A 14,614-nucleotide genomic window follows, 5' to 3' on the forward strand; every position below is an offset into this window, starting at 1 on the left:
TAAAATCCCTCCCACCTCTCTCTTTGTTTTGTTCTTGGCCTCATAGGAGATGGTTGAGAATAGAGATTGTTCCAGCTACTTGCTTATGGATTATAAATTGGGAGCTCAGACCTATGTGAGACCCAGAGTCCCTATGGAGTATAATTTACAAAGATAATAAAAGAGAGACTTCACAGCAGCTGAATGATCCAGGGACACAGAAATACCCTGTATGTGCACAGCATTTCCCTTACGGGACTTCAGCCATAACTACCCTCAGGTATTGCAGGGACTGATCCCCAGCATCTCCCTGAGGGACTTTTCCTACTGCAATCCTCAGCGGTACATGATACCTACACTGGATGGGCTCTCTATTGGATACTGCTGCAGCTACATTGATATGCCTGGTAAGCCAGTGGAGGAGTGCTGCGTAAAGTAAGTGCCTTTACACAGCACACAGTTGAAACAAAAAGGATGGCACTACTAATGAGATGTTATTCATGGGAGATATTACCTTAAATTTTCTGTCAGTACCTAAGATGGGGGTGACCAGTGGGGGGTGAGGGAGGGAATAGAGCTGTTTGGGAGCGATCAGGGGGTGGGAAGTGTCAGGTGGGAGGGTAATCTCTACACGAAAGTGTGGTGCACAACTGCAATTAGCGGCCGGCTAAATACCAAAGAGCAATTGAAAAGCCATATATCTTTGCTATTTGTGAAGCTTTTACAACCATTCGTGCCATGATTACACAAGAAGTGTGTAAATAATTTCAGTGAGAAAACCCAAAGTTTGTGAAAATATTAACAATTTTTTTTGGGCTGTAAATGCTTCTCTGGGATCCCCTTTGTTCAGAAATAGCAGACTTATATGGCTTTGGCATTGCTTTTTGGTAATTAGAAGGCCGCTAAATAACGCTGCGCACCAAACTTGTATTAAGCCCAGCAGTGACAGGGTTAATTAGGTAGCTTGTAGGGAGCTTGAAGGGTTCATTTTAGCTTTAGTGTAGAGATCAGCCTCCCACCTGACACATCCCACCGCCTGATCCCTCCCAAACAGCTCTCTTCCCTCCCCCATCCCACAATTGTCCCCGCCATCTTAAGTACTGGCAGAAAGTCTGCCAGTACTAAAATAAAAGTTTTTTGTTTTATTATTATTATTATTATTTTTAAATCATATTCTGCTGTGTAGGATCCCCCCTTAGCCCCCAACCTCCCTGATTCCCCCCAAAAAGCTCTTTAACCCTCCCCCCTCTAACTATTAGCCACCACTTTGAGTACTGGCAGCTGTAGACCAAAACTGATGATGTCAGACAGACTTTGTGTCCTCTAGATGCATAAGAATTGAGTATATTATGGTTTTGTGAGAAAAGTCCTTCATGCCACAGTGTTGGCTAAAAAAGAACTGCCATAAAACTTGTCCCACCCTTTCTGTAACATAGACTTTCAGCTTGAGTATTGATTCCATATGTTATGGAGGACTGTGGACCATTATCATTCAAGAAATAAAAATGTATGCTTCCTGATAAATTACTTTCTTTTGGAATGATTATGATCAACAGGCCCCTCCCGTTTAAATTTTTGGGCAACCCTTCAAATGACACCTCTACAGACCCTGCTTTGTCTTTCCTACCTAATGTTTCCTAGGTTCTACTCGGCTATAGGTTAAACTAAGAGAAGGAAGGGAGGTGGGAGGTATTTTCAGCTCTGATATGGGTTCTTGAACTCCTCCCATATGTTATGGAGAACTGTGGACCATCATCATTCCGAAACAAAATAATTTATCAGGTAAGCATAAATGTTGTTTTCTTTGCAGGGGGGAGAGCAGGCAGACTATGAATGTTATTGCCATTGCTGTGCTTGTACTTATGACAGGCTGTGTGTCCTGCGGACCCTGCAGTTATCTGAGGCTGAGGGAGCCCTAATTAAAAGTAAGTAGTGCAAGTCCCTAAGGTTGCAGCACAGCTCCAATCACTTTCAGTCCTGAGGATGAAGCGGCGCCCACTGTTTGTGTTTAAGAAGGTTTCTTTTCTAGGCTACTGGCTCCAGGCCCTAGAGCTGCTCAAGTTGAAATTATGCAAAAAGTGCCTCCCCCCAATCTTCCACAGATTTGACGCCCTATGCACGAACCTTGTTGGCGTAGGCCCAAACAATCATCTGGGGTTACTGTGTTCCTTTTTCAGAGAGGAATTGCCTGGTATTTCGGTGCTGGACTGACCATAATAGGCGGGATCTGACTGATATGCTACAGGAAAATTCTACTCTGTGAAAAGCATTACTGGGCTAAAAGAAGCTGCACCCTGGTTGTAAATCGCCATAGAACAGGCTAACAATGGTATTGAGCCGGTTGTTCGTTCCTGTGAGTGTGCTTCTTTCTGTGTGTATTTAGTTTCCCTATGGGAAAAAGGGGAAACCAGACGTGGACTCCTTGTTCAGTGTGCTTAGAGTAATATGGCTACACCTCACTTACGAGGCCCAATGAAGGCTGAAACGATCGCCTGGGGTTGCTTGGTATTTCGGTGCTGGACTGACCATAATAGGCGGGATCAGACTGATATGCTACAGGAAAGTTCTACTCTGTGAAAAACCTTACTGGGCTAAAAGAAGCTGCACCCAGGTGATAAAATTCCATAGAACAGGCTAACAATGGTATTGAGCTGGTTGTTTGTTCCTGTGAGTGTGCTTCTCTCTGTGTGTATTTAGTCTCCCTATGGGAAAAAGGAGAAACCAGACGTGGACTCCTTGCTCAGTGTGCTTAGAGGAATATGGCTACATCTCACTGACGAGACCTAATGAAGGCTGAAACGATCATCTGGGGTTGCTGTGTTCCTTGTTCAGAGATGAATTGCCTGGTATTTCGGTGCTGGACTGACCATAATAGGCGGGATCAGACTGATATGCTACAGGAAAGTTCTACTCTGTGAAAAGCATTACTGGGCTAAAAAAAGCTGCACCCAGATAGTAAATCGCCATAGAACAGGCTGATAATTGTATTGAGCCAGTTGTTCGTTCCTGTGAGTGTGCTTCTCTCTGTGTGTATTTAGTCTCCCTATGGGAAAAAGGGGAAACCAGACGTGGACTCCTTGCTCAGTGTGCTTAAAGGAATATGGCTACACCTCACTGACGAGGCCCAATGAAGGCCAAAACTATTGTCTGGGGTTGCTGTGTTCCTTGTTCAGAGAGGAATTGCCTGGTATTTTGGTGCTGGACTGACCGTAATAGGCAGGATCAAACTGATATGCTACAGGAAATTTCTACTCTGTGAAAAGCATTGCTGGGCTAAAAGAAGCTGCACCCTGGTGGTAAATTGCCATAGAACAGGCTAACAATGGTATTCGTTCTAGTGAGTGTGCTTCTTTCTGCGTGTGTGTGTGTGTATATATATATATATATATATATATATTTATATATATATGTGTGTGTGTGTTATGTCAGAAATATTTTGCAAACATATTTACATGTCCCTAAATTCATTTGTTGTTCTAGTTTTAAAAACTACCCCTTCACAGGTGTTATAAAATGGGCTGGCATATAAGATGACATTTCTTACTGAAAAAGAAATTCAAGAGAAGGAAGAAATACACTAAAAATAGCATGACAGTAAAGAGGTGATTTTAATTTCTGCTGTATCCGATTCATGACAGTTTAATGTTAGGTGGGCTATCCCTTTGAGCTATCATCTTAAGATTATATTGAATCAAACATCAATTCAAATTTTAAAATCCTTGTCTAAAATATTACACTTTGTGTCCTATTGTCAGCATCAATGTTTATCTTTTTTTTTTTTTTTTTTTTTTTTTTATTTTAATATTTTTATTGAGGACACGATAGCAAGTTCACATTACAGATAACATGAAAGCATAAGAGTTACATCAAATATTTGTATCATATCTGAAAACTAAATTATGAAAATTGGTAATACAGTCCTCTATTTTTCCTTTGCTGTCCTATATAGGCCTCATATGGGCTCACGCTGCTATAATGAAATCAAAATACAAAAGTAATAATAACAAAACAAAGCTTGCTTCCTAATAAAGGGAGCAGAAACCATAACCAAGTACGGCAAGTAAAATGAGATTATAAGTTGGTGACAACCCAACGGCATAAACAGCTATTAAAATAGATATATTTGGGCACAGGTGGTACAATTGGTATAATGGCTGGCGTGCAACGGAGCTAACTTGGAATACTTTGTTAAAAAATAAACATAAAAAATAAAAGGGTGTTTCCTTTATTGCCTAGAATTGTTATTGTAGGGCACTGATGTCTGTGTCTATAAAACCATCTGGGGTCCAAAAGTATGTGGTCATTTTAATGGGTTAAAGCCATAGCAATGCACAGGTACATAGCAGTTAGGATAGGATCTAAGCGGGTAACAAATGGTTATCCTGAAACCAGGGTCCATAGAAAATACAGATCTTAACAATTGTGTGAAGGGATCTATGACCTATATTAATATGCAACCCTTATCTACGGCTCTGGCCACTAGCCGCAGGTCGGGCGCCAATCTTGAAGTTGTACTGTTAGGTCTCATCAAATGTAACACGGTCGGTATACATATGAGGGCTGAAAGTAACTGTATATGAGTGTTGCTGCATCCATATATGTGTATGAGTAGGGGATTCCTGCTGTAGCAGTAAGGGGCACCTGACGGTGCGCCTGTGGAACCCAGCGGCCCCATCTCAGAATATTTCTGTAAAGCTTTGAAGCATTTAGGTATTATGTCCGTTCAATTACTGGGGGTGTTAGGTCAAACTGTAAACCCTGTTCATTCTAAATTACCTGATATTTGTCAGATTTTGACAAACATTAATATCTCCCTTCCCACTTTAGCATATTTCTATAAAGCTTTGGAACATTTAGGTATTATGCCAGTTCAATAACTGGGAGTGTTAGGTCTAACTGTACACCCTGTATATTCTAAATTGCATAGTATTTATCTGATTTTCACAAACCTCAATGTCGCCCCTCCTACTTTAGCATAACATTCTGAACTCTTTTTTTTTTTGTAACATAACATGGTGTGGTTAACAGATATAATACATTATAGGTGCCTAAAAAAGATAAAGATAAAATTATTGTCCTTGTCAACTTACATCATGACACAACCATCCAAGCCCCCCACAACAGTACACAAAACAACCATCAAAAGCACAGTGATCCACATGGCCTACGATAGTTACAGGTTATAAGATACTGTGTGACATTGTTATGCATGGCATTTGTTTTAAGTGACTCCAGGCAAGTCTAGTGGAGATCCATTCCTCTCTATGTTATAAATAGGCTCAGTCTCGTCTATGAAAACATTGAAGGGGGGTAGAAGGGTAGGCAGCGCAATGGTTATTAGCTCCCCAATCTCACTGCAACCTTTGGGTATAGGATCAGAGATTCTACAGACCGTCTCTTTATGAAACCAGGGGAGTGAGGATATTTTCAATCCCAAAAGTGCTCTCTGTTTGTGCTGCACTAAAATGCTAGCTGAGCCATGTCCCAGTTCAGGTGGTTGCTTGGTCTGTTTGATCCACAATACCCCAGAGGCCTGCGGAGGAGACGTAGCCTGTAGGACTCTCTTTGATCTTGGCAGAGCCGTAAGCATAGGGGAAGGATCGCGCTCAATACCGGTACCTGCTTTGACTCCCTCGGTAAAGGCTGAGCCGCTCAATAAGTTCTCTATCTTCTGAGGCTTCATCGATAGGTTTCCTGAAGGCCAGTATATGCGCTGCGGAGTGAGTGACTTGCTTCCTTTAGATGATCGCGTGGGTAAGATTTGGCGATCAAGAAGTATAGAGCATGCAGGACCCGGTGGGCCCGTTTTCTGTTTCATATAGTGCGCAGTTTGCAGCCGCTCGGCAAGTGCAGTGGGCTCCATTGTTGGAGGATCCTGGGGTGCATCGGTAGGTGCTATTGGGGATGTCGCTTGACACCAGCTTTGCAGCTGTTGCTCCGTTGGAGCTTTATCCATCATTCTGTGTAAGAGGGCCTCGATCCTCAGATAGCGAGTGTCATGGCGCTGCCACATGTTTTCCATTAGCGCCAACCAATATAACACTATGAGGTGCTACTTTTGTTGATGTAGTGCAATAATAGTTCCAAGGGTGTCAAATAGTGCTGATATGCCGTAGCCAGCTATGGTCAAGTACCTCGGCTTGCCGAGGGGGGAACGCTGCCTGGTATAAGTTGCCGCTACAGGCCTGTGACGTCCAATCCTGGGCTCCGATGTCACGAATACAGCTTGCAAAGCTATGTTATGCTCCCAACAGAGCTCTCTGTTAATGTGTTAATCAAAGGTAGTTCTGGAACTGTAAAGTTAAGTTAAAAATCGGTGGATTTATGTCTAATCTATCAGAGCTCATGGAGAGTGCGACCGCTCAGGATCGCTGCATGGACACGCCCCCATCAATGTTTATCTTTAATTCTTTTTTTTATTGCTAAAATGAATATTATTTATTTATAAGGCACCAACATATTATACAGTGCTGTAACATTGAGTATATAGTTATGTAGAACAATAATAGAAGACATTTACATGAATCATAAGGTTAGAGAGCCGGCCCCATTGTAAGCTGTAAACCTTCATAACATAAAGTGATCAGCAGGACAGGTGGGTACACAGGGAATTTGAGGGGGGGGGGGGGACATAAGTAGTAGAGACATCTTACAGTAAGTTGTACTATCCTTGTACAGATATGTTTTTAAGGAACACTTGATGTTTTTGAGACTAAAGTAAAGTAAACAGTAACAAAGCCTAAAGCTCTTTAGTGCAGATCAGCAGAACCCTCCTCTCTTTATCTTTAATTCTAATTTCACATATACATACTTTCAAAGTATAATACACAATGTAACAAATGGCACTTACAAGTTCTGATGAGTGATCAATGACATGGATTTCGATGGGGTGTAGCGCCAAAGACGAGCACCTATAGCTCTGAACAGTAGGCTAACTAGCTAGCTTGGAAAATGTACTAAGAAAATAAATGTGTTCAGAGCGCCTCAAATGGGCTAGGTGTTGTACAATGTGTAGAGGGTGTATTTAGAAATATATTTTTTTTTTCAGAAATTGCTTTTATTATCATATGTAACATATAACATATTGTGCTTGCATATTTTGCACATCATAACAGAAAGATAAATTATACAATGCAAAAAAATAAAAATAATAAATGTAAACAGTAAAGTCTGTGGTCCATTCTTGTTTTCCTGAAAACTTTGTATGAATTATTATCAGATATAAAAGGACAACAAATAGATATAAACTAAGAATAGTTGACTTGTACATTCAAAACTTCAACATCTCTCCTGAATCAGTAACTCTCCTGATATGGTCTGTGTTGGTATACTATTAGCTTGTCTTTGGCTATTTAGCTTGTACACCAGGATTGATATGGGGCCTGACAGTTGTGATGGTGTTGGCTTGCTCTCTGTGTTTTGCTTCTGTGTACATTATCCAAGGTTCCCATATTTCTATGAATGTGTCTTTAGTTGCCATTAAATCCGCTACTGAACTAGACATTTTGTATAAATACTCTATTTTTTGTTGAATTATGAAGAACCCTGGTGGTTCATTTTTCCAGTATCTAGCAAGGCATAATCTCGTGGCTGTACATAATTGAGCAATTAATTTATTTTATTTTGGTAGGAATCCTCTCATTGGGAGGTGTAGCAAAGCATGTTCCGGTAATAATGTTACTTCTCTGTCATATATGTCTTGCAATAATTTGTTTGTTTCTCGCCATAAGTGTTGTATTTTTTCACAGTGCCACCACATATGCATATAGGTGCCAATTTCTCTGCATCCTCTGAAACATAAATTACTATTTTGGTTTCCTATCTTATGTAGTCTAGTGGGGTATAAATACCATCTATAGGCTGATTTTAGGTAATTTTCCTGTAATGCGGAGTTAATCGTGAACTTTGTACCCTGTCTGAGTGTCTGAATCCAGTCTGTAATTGCCCATTTCTTTCCTAAATCAGCTTCCCATTTGTCCATTGTTGATGTTTTGTTCGTGTTATTATTTATATTGAATATTAGGTATAATTTAGTTATGGAGCCTTTTGGCCTAGTTTTAGAAAGACATATGGATTCAAAGGGGGTGGTAACGCGTGTGGTTGATGTACCCATAATTTCATGTACTCTAGAGCGTAACTGGAAGTAGTGGTACCACGTATGTGTGTCTAAAGGGTCTAGTTCATTGTATTGGTTATGTGTCATGAATGTCCCATTAATGAGGGTGTCTGCTATCCTGTACAGTCCTCTGTTAGCCCATTTATCCTGTACTATCTTATCAATGGAGGAGTTGAAATCAGTTAGAGGGGTTATCGGGATTTGGTGTTTGTGATTTGATAATAATGTGTTAATTTGTCCCAGATATATAATGTGTGTGTAATGGATATGAATCGCTTCCCCTGCTGAGGCCTGCTTTGTTTTGTGGACCATAGAAGTTTGGCTATATTATTAACTCCTATTATGTTAGCTTCTAATTGCACCCATTGTATGTTTTTATCTCTTGTACACCAAAAAGCTGTTTGTGCCATTCTGGCGGCGTTGTAATATGATATCAGATGGGGTATACCCATTCCTCCCCCGTCTCTATGTCTGGTCATAATATGCTTGTTAATCCTCGCTTTTTTATTTTGCCAAATAAAAGAGAGAATATCGTTTTGTAAACTATGTAATTCCCTTATTGGGATGGATATAGGTAAAGATCTGAACAGGTAAAGAAGTTTTGGTAGGATTGTCATTTTAGACACTATAATCCTTCCCAGGAATGATATTTTGTATTTCGTCCATTTGGACATAAGTTGCCGAATTTGTGCGAATCGGGGTTTGTAATTATATTTAAAAAGTGCATAGACATCAGTCGTGATGTGAATTCCCAAGTATTTTATAGTTTTGCTTGCCCATTTAAAGGAGAAATTAGTCTCTAACAATTTTTTAGTATGCAATGGTAGATGGATTCCTATGGCTTTGCATTTATCTTCATTTATTTTATATCCTGACACCGCTCCAAGCTGTTGTAGGATATTATATAAGGGTGGTAAAGAAAGTGTGGGTTTTGTAAGGGTTAAAATGACATCATCTGCAAATAATGCAAGTTTATATATTGTATTAGTTACTTTAATTCCTGAGATATCTGTACATTCCCTAATTTTAAGTGCTAGGGGTTCTATGCACAAGGCGAACAACAGTGGGGAGAGGGGGCATCCTTGTCTTGTTCCATTTCGGATTGGTATTGATTTAGAGTTATATCCTGCTAGTCTAATATATGCTTCAGGAGTTGAGTACAGTAATGAGATAGCGTTTAAGAATTCTCCTCGTATTCCTACTTTAGTCAATAAGGCGGTCATGTAGCTCCAGTTTACTCTATCGAATGCCTTCTCTGCATCCAACGAAAGGAGCAGAGAAGGCACTCCATGTACCGCAGCATAATTTATTAAATTGATGACTTTACGGGTATTGTCTGGCGCTTCCCTGGATTTAATGAAACCGACTTGATCTGAATGTATCAATTTAGTTAGGGGATCGTTTAGTCTATTTGCCAGGATTTTCGTGAACAGTTTTATGTCTTGGTTTATAAGGGAGATGGGCCTATAATTTTGGCATAACTGCTTATTTTTCCCCGGTTTAGGGATAACTGATATTCTGGCCAGGAGCATTTATTTTGGGATTTCACTTCCTTTCATTATAGAATTGAAGATAGTGACTAATTGTGGGGCTAATATATTTTTGAAGGTTTTATAAAATATTCCGGAATAACCATCTGGTCCTGGAGCTTTGTTTGGCTTAAGATCTTTTATGGCAAGCAAAACCTCTGTTACTGAAATGGGGTTGTTTAGCATTGTAACGTCAGATTGAGACAATTGAGGCATTGTACTGTCTGCTAGGAACTTATTTAGTGTTTCAGCCGCTTCTTGATTCACTTTGGGAGTCGGGAGATTATAGAGTGCATTATAATAGTCAGCAAAGGAGTTTGCAATTTCTAGGGGGTCATTTGTTACCTTTCCTGTCGGTGTATGTATCTGTGGTACCGCTGTAGCTCTAGTGATTTCCTTTAATTTGTTTGCTAACATTCTATCTGGTTTGTTGGAGTGGATAAAATAGTGTGTATCTAGTAGTTTTATGGATTTGTTAGCTTCATCTGAGAGGAGATTGTCTAGTTCTTTGTTTTTCTGTTTCAGTTGTTTGTTATTAGCATTGCTTGGGTGTGCTATCACTTCCCTTTTCAGGTTTGAAATGTCTGTTCTCAGTTTTCCTATATGTGATTGGTGGAGTCTATGCTGCCTTGCTGATTCAGTCATCAGGTAACCTCTAACGAAAGCCTTGAGTGCTCCCCATTGGTGTAATGGGTTAAGTGTAGATCCATTATTTGCTGCTATAAAGTGGGTAAGTTCATCTAATAATTTTTGTTTAACAAGTGGGTCCCCTATTATTTTAGGGTTAAATGCCCATGCTTTGGTTCTATTATGATTTCTTATCCCCTGTAGTGTGATCTCAACTATAGAGTGATCTGACCATGTGCAATTATGTATTTTCGCCTGCATGAGTAATGGAACCAGAATCTGGCTCAATAAAATGTAGTCGATTCTCTAATGAGTCGTGAACTGGTGAGTAATATGTGTACTCTCTCACACCTTTGTTTAAGGTCCTCCACCCATCAATAAAATTGTGATCAAGCAGGAAATCACCCAGGATTTTATGTTTAGTTTCTCTTTTCTGTTGCGTACGGGTTATATGTTGGGATCTGTCTATTAGATTATCTAATGTGAGATTAAAATCTCCTCCCACAATTATTTTATATTTATTCCACATGGTTAGTAGTTTGCTAACTTTAGTTAGGAATTGAGCTTGGTGGTCGTTTGGGGCATAGATATTGCCTATCATGATAGGGGTATTGTGTATGTATCCCCTAATTATCAGGTATCTTCCCTCTTTGTCGGTTATGATTTCTTCCTCTTTAAAGTTTAAGGAACTGTGTAATAGAATTGACACTCCTCTATGCTTCTTATGTGTAGTTGTATGGTATTGTTGTGAATATGCTTTATCCCAGTATTTTGGTGTGCTTGCTTTTGTGAAATGTGTTTCTTGTAGTAGGAAGAGAGGGAAAGATAAGTGGATAATCTGGTAGGGGGTGGGAGGGTGCTGGGTAAACAAGGATATGGGTGTGGGTTTGAAAGGGATAGGGTATGAATTATGAGGAATGGCTCAACGGTTTAGACAAGAGTGTAATGTCCGGAAACATTATGTAGGGTCAGTAAAATGCTGATCTATCCAACTCACAACCTTACCTTTTTTTTGTTATTGGAATAGGTAATAAAAATTAATATGCATTTTTTAAGTAACCATAATACCTTTACAGAACAGTGGATTGCCTATTCAGGTAGTTAAACAGCGATAGATAACAGGCCTGAAGAGTTTGTTTGTAAGTTCAGGTTTCTTCGTCCCCGGATTCTGAACTCTGATCAGTCCTGCTTGGGGTCTATGAGTTTTTGAGCCCTTTTCGGGGGTTTTTCTGTTTCCTTGCAGGTGTCCATTCCCTTTGAAAGGATTGTCTCTGAGGTTTAGGTGGCTGATCCTTGCTTTGTATGTCTGTTAAAATATGTAGCTTCCTAAGAATTTCCTGTCCCTCTTCAACTGTCGTACAGGAGTAGGGGTTGTTTTGATAGGTAAATGATAGTTTGAACGGAAAGTTCCATCTATATCTTATTTGCATGTTATTTAATATGGATAAAATAGGCTTGAGCTCTCGCCTTCTGCGTAGGGTGATCGGAGCTAAATCTGCAAAGATTTGCAAAGAGTGTCCTTCATACGAGAGTGTTTGTGCATTCCTGGCTGCCGTAAGTATTTGATCTTTGATATGGAAATAATGCATTTTTAAGATAATGTCTCTGGCCATGGAGGGCTGTGGCGGTCTGGAGAGAGCCCTATGCACTCTATCCATGAGTAGCATGGCGGTGTCCATTTCTGGTAAAAGGTGGCGGAATATCTTCGTGACTGTGTCTGGAAGATTAGTGTAGGTTTCTGGGAGGTTTCGGATCCTGAGATTCGACCTTCTCGACCTGTTTTCAAGGTCTTCTATTTGATCTTCCAGCCTTTTGATATGTGATGACTGCTCCTGAATGGCATTGTGTATTTGTGGTATTTCAACAACTACTTCATCAAGTTTCTCCTCCAGCTCCGCTATACGCCCTCCAATTTCTCGTATGTCTTGTCTAAGTTCAGATATGGCCGTTTTCAATTCTTCCTGAAATAGCACCTTTATTTGACTTAGTAACTCTTTATTTGTGGGCACTGACGGGGCTGGTTCCGTCATGTCTGATTGTGATGAGGGCGAATTGCTTATTGTTGGTGTTAGAGAATTTTCCAGATTTCTTTGCTTTAATTGTGCTCGTGATAGACAATCTTTGACCGTTTGTGATTTGTTTTTCATGTTGCAATGGTATGTTTGCGGCTCTGGCTGTTATGTACAGGCAATGCAAAGGTGTCAGCTACTGTATGACGTCCTCTAAGGATGCTTTGTTAGCTTATATTTAGCATGGATGTATTAAGAAATCATTAAGATGTGAGATTATGTTACATGTAGCTCTGTCACTGTGCAGCTGCTTCTTTAGTTAGCCCATACTACTCATATGCAGTGCAAGGTGCTATTTTATGCTGCAGTATAATGTTCAGGAGTGAAATCCCAACTCTGTATTGATGTGTATTCTTTACTGTAAAAATAAAACCCTTTCTGTTTAAATAAAGGGAGATATTTGTAATCAAGTGTCCTTTATAAGCTTTCCCAACCTTTGTCCCTTCAGTGTCTCTCTGACTTTCCTGACTAGGGTTGGGGGTCTTGGTACTTCTTAAAAGGACACAGTTGTGGGATGCAGAGGGGCCAATAAACTTTGCAGAATGTTGCTAAAAATGGCGATTTTCCCACCTCCCTTTCTCCTCAAGCTATTTCCACTTGTAGCATGTAAAAAAACCTTTTATTTTAGGTAGTTTAGTATCTGGGGTATGTTTCTCTATTTTCCCCAAGCTAACGAGGTTATTTTGTGTTGTTTAACTCCTACCTCCGGATCCAGTGTAGGCCGCAGCCGGGACTTTCCTGAATGGGCCCTGGAAGTCTGAACTGGATGGTTTCGTTTTTTCTGTAAAAGCCCAATTTTGGTCCCAGATCGATTGATTCCTTGTCCTGCTAGAGTGATCTGTTGTTTACCTCAGTTGATATAGGCTGATTTGAGGTTTTAATAAGGTTTTTAGCAGAGTTTGCAGAGGAGCTCTGACAAAGTGCAGCTTTCCTGTATGGCAGTTAGCTCCGCCCCCCGTATTTAGAAATGTTTTAATTGTAAATCTAGTACTTTACACAAGAATAAAACATGCCAAGGTGGGTACAGTGGTAATAAATGACAATAAAAACAATAAGATGTGGATCCACTCGAACAAATTAAATATTGAATATATCTATATAAAAACACTGAATATAAAATGATACAGAGGCAATAATAATGGTAGCCCCAATAAAAATATGAGAAAGTTAAAATTCCAAACAATGTCTGAAAGAAATCAATCCAATGTGTGGATTAAAATAATGCAGTAAATCAAATGAATGGATTGCTGATATCGACTAGGAGGAGGATACCGTAAGAGATATTATGTACCAGTGTTGGTGGTGATAATGTGTATAAAAAGTGAGTGAAAATGTATCCTTAGTGATTGCAAATATAAAGAAAACAGACAGTGTCAACTTGCTTATTCAAAAGTGAAAAAAATGATGTGAAAAATTGAAAAAATTACAAAGGAAAAAATGAAAAAATGCTGCTCAAAAAATGAAAAAAAGAGAACAAAGTCAGTGATCAAAAAAAAAAAAAAGGAAAAAAGAGAACAAAGTCAGTGATTGTAATCCAAGAAACAAAATCCTGAAAAAAAGGCTAAATGTGAAGATCGAAATAAAAGTCAAAAGTTAATAATGTGTAGAAAAGGAAACCTTCTTTTCCTAGTGGTGAGAGTCTGTCTGAGGTTCCTGATGGTGAGAATAAAGTCAACGGTCTTTTAGGTCAAACCCAATTAATGGGCTAGTCTTCCTGTTCCTGATGGTGAGAACCTTTGGTGGTTGGGAGAAACTCCAATCCAAAAAAAATAAATATATTTTTTTTTCTTTTTAAATCATAAAATCATAAATTAAACCTAAAAGCAAATAAAAAGCTGTGGTCTAAATACACACTCTACACATTGTACAACGCCTAGCCCATTTGAGGCGCTCTGAACACATTTATTTTCTGAGTGATCAATGACACAAGTGTCGAGCATTTTGATTCGTTAATGATAGTTTAAAATGTATATTTGATTCAGATTGGCTGATGTCATAAATCATGTGATTATGCATATTCCAATTAAAAATAGTTGAATAATTCACTAGTGTGTGGGTTGTTTAGGAGTTTGCGTCATAATTTGTGCGAAAAGTGTTGTGTTAAAATTGGTGCGAAGTGGAGAGTGGGACTATTAAAATAAATATAGTGCACATAGATTTTTCATAGGAAGTTAGCTATATTATATTGTGTATTTATTTCATTTTTATCTCTATATCTATTAGTGCGACAAGATTGGGGCAAAACTTTTCAACAAATTTGTAGAAATAATATTGTCCCCTTGCTTTGCAATGAG

The sequence above is a fragment of the Bombina bombina genome, chromosome 1 (genome assembly GCF_027579735.1).
Source record: "Bombina bombina isolate aBomBom1 chromosome 1, aBomBom1.pri, whole genome shotgun sequence".
Taxonomy (NCBI): domain Eukaryota; kingdom Metazoa; phylum Chordata; class Amphibia; order Anura; family Bombinatoridae; genus Bombina; species Bombina bombina.